Source organism: Lampris incognitus, chromosome 2, assembly GCF_029633865.1.
Source record: "Lampris incognitus isolate fLamInc1 chromosome 2, fLamInc1.hap2, whole genome shotgun sequence".
Lineage (NCBI taxonomy): Eukaryota > Metazoa > Chordata > Actinopteri > Lampriformes > Lampridae > Lampris > Lampris incognitus.
This window is the reverse complement of record NC_079212.1, coordinates 95,531,386-95,536,399: the sequence shown is the minus strand read 5'-3', so window position 1 is coordinate 95,536,399 and position 5,014 is coordinate 95,531,386. Positions and strand designations below refer to the sequence as shown.

At 45.0% G+C, this 5,014-nt stretch overlaps 1 long non-coding RNA gene across 1 annotated transcript; it reads right to left on the bottom strand.

The window, feature by feature from the left end:
* Positions 1-2,173: 2,173 nt before the first annotated feature.
* LOC130106577 (uncharacterized) lies at positions 2,174-2,876 on the bottom strand. Its single transcript, XR_008809740.1, has 3 exons — positions 2,853-2,876; positions 2,526-2,696; positions 2,174-2,363 (listed from the first exon to the last, which is right to left on the bottom strand). It is a non-coding gene; the product is annotated as an uncharacterized LOC130106577 (long non-coding RNA).
* Between the last annotated feature and the right edge of the window lie 2,138 nt (positions 2,877-5,014).

Here is a 5,014-nt window from a genome sequence, read left to right as displayed (position 1 = left end):
GACAACGTTAACCAGTTGACTAAAGGGTCCGACCCGTTAGTCAAGGGCTACCGAGCCTATTCACCCGTGATCGTTACATTGCCCCCTTCTTCCGGGATTCGCCACAGCCAGGAGGCGAACCTGAAGCTCCCGCACCGCGAGCGACTACGTTAACCACTCGACTAAAGTGTCCGTCCGACCCGTTAGCCAAGGGCTAACGTGTCTACTTATTCGTGCACGTTACACTAATAGTACATAGTACAACCAGGCCCAGATAAAAGCCTGGGCCTGGTTGAGCCCTAAACCGGTCCGCAGTCTTGTAAAACCAACGGAAGGGCCGAGCCACACTCCAGGTTGACTCTCACTGAGGGACGTGTGACCCACGACACCCAATAGGGGACAGCGCCTGTGGACGTCCCTTCTGAAGGCTGGGGAGAAACGGAGGAAAGGCGACAAGGTCATCCGAGCCAGCCTGATAGACCTGTGTGACCCACAGAAACTCCGGGACGGAGCCGGTGCCTGACCTCTGAAAAAAAAAATCTCTCCACGAGACTGTAGGACCTCAGGCCCCTTATAACACACTACTATAAAGGATAACACACGAGTGTAAATGATAACACACTGGTATACATGATAACACACTAATATACATGATAACAGGAGAGGAGGAAATAAAGATAAACGAACAGACAAGATTAGGAGGAGAAACTCTCTGGAGTCTGTGATTTTGTTGTGTGTCATAATATGGAGATGAGTGCAAGTTACGCTGGAGGAGTAAACCAGGCAAAAGGCCATACAGGAGAATAGATAGCTGAGGGATTAATTGAAGGAAATAATAAAAAAAATGATAAAAAAAACAAAAGGATTTAGAGACCATTCCTGGAAAGAGCAGTTTTATTCCGACGTGGGTGATGAAAATAAGAGATCACTGTTAAGGAATCTTACTACACTAAGAGGGATAGCTCAATTTGAACATGAGTGGCCAAAATTCCTGTGGAGTGCATTATTAAACTATTTGCGGAAGCCCCATAAGGACAGCAGGACCTGTATTAGAGAAAATAACAACAACAGGGTTTGGATCGTTGACGGGAGATACAACTGGAGGAGTATTTTCCTTCCTAAAACAACTGGGTGACTGGAGCATTATGGGTAAATCTAGTTGTGACAATTACAGTAGAGACACGAACAGTCAATTGACTAAGATCTGAAGGCAGAATTTGCATATTAAGAAAGAGTGCCTGCTGTAACAGTGAAACGAATAGCAGATTAATTCAAGATAGAAATCAGGGGAGACGATACAGTGAGATGCGGGGGCCCCAAACAAGGGACAACGGCAGCAACCCCTCGAACAGCAGAAAGCACACTGATGACACAACACCTCCTGTTGCGGGATGAGATTAAAGATGAAAACAAGAAGGGTCTGCGGTGGCGTAGCGGTCTAAGCACTGGCTTTGTGTCGATGCAGTTGCACACTGGGGACCGGGGTTCATGCCTCGGTCTCCTCAGATCCGACTATGGCCAGACTTGATGGTGAATCCCAATTCCTTTCTTAACCCTCAAGCTCAACCCTCAGTCTTACTAGCCCTCGAAACCAAGTGTTAAGGGTTATCTTGCGACTTAGAAATGGGACACCCCTTAAATGCAGTTATGTCATCAAAAGTCGTCCATTACCGTCGACATAAAATGACGCGGTGTTTTGGCAAAGCAACAGAACCAGCAACAATGCCGCTGCAGCTGAAGTGATTTCTTTTGCGTGGGCTTTAGGCATCTTTTTAAGATTGTCTGCAGCCAGACGGAGAGATGTACGGAGGAGAAGACTTTCTCGACGCATTGGAATACTGTTGGATCAGATTCAGGTGTGTAGAGTCGACTGCAAACACGTATTGTTGTAGGTTAGCTTGCCTAGCCGACCACATGCTAACTTGCTAACACTCTTCCAACACACCTGATTCAAATGATCATCATCAAGCTCTGCAGAAGCCTGATAACAACCCTATCATTTGAATTCGGTGTGTTGGAAGAGGGAAACATCTAAAACATGCAGGACAGCGAGTCCTCAGGACCAGGGGGAGAACCACTGTTCTAGAGGACCAATCGTGAAGTAAATGCAATCACATTTTCTCAGTCGTTTTTTCAAACAGGCTGAGGAAGCGCTCTATCTTGGCCTCACTCTCCTCATGGCGCTTCTGCTCCCTCTCACTCTCTGCCTTCAAAAAATCCAATATGGGGTTTCCTTTCCTCCTTTTTTTGGCAGGTGAAGGGGTTGTGGGGCTTGAGGGAGACTGAGCAGGGTCCATCGAAGAGGCAGTTGAGGAGGAGTCAGTGGACGAGGAGGAAGTGGAGGCAGTGGAGGAGGCAGATGTGGTGGGACCGTCAACAATTTCCTGGGGGAAAAATTAAAGAACGGGTTGACATCGCCATTATATTCTTCAATTTATGAAATAACTGCCAAAAATACTGAACTGTTTCACAATATTCTAATTGATTGAGATACACCTGTATATGATACAAAAAAAAATTAAATGTTCCTAGTCTTTCAAACGTACCATTAGAAGTCTGGTAGGGTCCCCAGGTGGTGTGAGGGATGCCACCAGCAGAGGAGGGTCAATTGATGGTCGACCACCCAGAACATCGTGCATGTCCTGGTAGTACTGCCAGGTAGCTGCTGTCTCCTCCCCACAGTCGGTGCCTGACCCAGTTTTGGGATTTTTTCAGTTCTTGCAACACACACAAACACAAAGAAGAGAGGATGAATGTATGGCAGGGAGAGAGAGAGAGGAGAAGAGAGGGAGAGGAGAGAAGAGAAGAGAGAAAACAATAGAAGAGAGGAAACGAAAAAACGGGGAGGACGGAATAAGGGATTTTCACATTACCTTGTACCTTGTTTTAAGGTTTTCCCACTTATTGCCAGCCTGTTGGGGTTCCGCTTTCCCCACCAAGCCAGCCTCTGTGATAAATTGCCTGTGTAATAACAAGAAATAAGTGTAAGGTTATGACAGAATGGTGAAAAATATGTATGAGGTCATGCATTCATATGTAGTTGACCTCTGCATGAAATAATGATCATAATCAAAACAGAATGCTTTGTCACAAGGGCAGCAGCATCCTCTGATTATGAACAGTTCACAAGCCACAAATTACTCACTCCCATAGTTTCTTTGGAGCTTGCTTGCTCCGTAGAAACTTCTCCTCGTTGGAGGCCCTGAAATGAAGCAGGGCCCGCGTTGCCTCTGTAGTCCCTGAAATGAAACAGGGATAACATTATAATGAGTTTCTTCAGGGTTTTTGCCATTGTAATCATAACCCACAAAAGCAGCCATCATCGATTCTACATTATTGATGCATGGGTTCAAAAGTTGATGAAATGGTTGTGGGCTACCTGAAATGTATTAGTTACATTATTAGTTTTTTTCTGTAGCTTATAAGTTCGTTGAGTTCGTCATGAGTTGATATTCAACCAAATAACCTGTATAAATACCACAATATTCAGCGGAAAGTCGCCGCATAACACGGCCTTTTGTTAACGTTAAAGCGAAACAACAGCTGTAACTATCGTTAGCTATCAATGTCTACGGCTACAGGAGACGCAATATATCGCGTGTCCGCACCCGGCACGGATATCGTAAAAATAAAAATACATTTTATGCTACACAGAGGTATATAATCCATAAAATGACATTAAACTAAGATAACACAGTGGTTTTCATAATTTTTAGATCTCTATTAACAAAGAAAATACTTACATTTATAGCTCGCCATCTTGCCGGTGTTCGCCGCCATCTTGCTTTGAATGTTGATACGCAAGGCATTGTGGGATAGCGCTTACTGCCGAGGGTGGTGCTGGAAAAATCTTAAAATTGAGGGCTATACAGCCCTCAATCTTGTCCCTCAGTTTAACGCTCTGAGAATTGGGACAGCACTGGCACTTCGCGGGGGCGCGCATTTTTGAGACTGAGGGTTAAAGGTTGAGGGTTAAGATAGGAATTGGGATTCACCCAAAGATGAAGCAGCGATAATTGGCAGCGCCGTCTTCGGGAGGGGGGCGGAGTCGGCTTGTGTTCGTCACATGAACGCGTCTCTGTGTGTGTGGGAAGATCATACCAGTTGCATGTGCCATGGATAAGATTAGCTATGTTAGCTACGATTAATGTTAGCACAACTCACCGTCCTGACCAAACGCCTTGTCTTTATGATAGAAAACGAATTTAGTCATAGTTCTTTCTTCGAATTCTTTTCTAAATCTATTTTAGATTTGAAACGTTGAATATCCTCCTGGTCTTGAATGCCGTCCACGGTGGCTAGCTAACGTTAAACAGATCACGCCAGTCGCATGTGCCATGGATCAACATCCGGCAGATCTCTGCGTCCCATCCGGCTTCAGACGTCCCCATATTAGACAAACTTGCAGTGGTTCGGCCTGGATTCGCCTTGTCACGGAAGTGGCGAGGTGTCTCCTTCGAGACTGCCGGTACGAGGGTGGGTGTTTGAACTAATATATGGATCGACTGGCCACTAAATTGGGAGAAAAAGGGAACAATCAGAAATACATTTAAGAAAGATGTAAACAAGAGACGGCATCGAAGAACAAGCGGCTCTGCCACTGAGTGGCCAGAGAAAGACACTTTTGAGCTAAGCATGTGAGGAGATGGAGATGCTGATAATAAAAAAAAACCATAAACCAAAAGAAAAATCTCGGATCAAAAATCTCAACCAGTAGAAATTAACCTGAAGCCAGGATGCAGACCACCTAGAATCAAACAGTATCCAATAAAACCTGAGGCTGATGAAGGTGTTTCCAAAACCATTGACGGACTCATACAGGTTGGAGTTTTAATAAAAACCAGCTCTCCAGCCAACACACCAGTCCACCCTGTCTTAAAAGCAGACAAATCTAAATATCGTTTAGTCCATGACTTACGATTAATCAGTGAAGTAGTGGAAGACTATGATGAAGTAGTTGAAGACTATGATGCGGAAGTTCCGAATCCTCACACTTTGCTGACAAACGTGCCGCCATCTTCACGGTATTACAAGG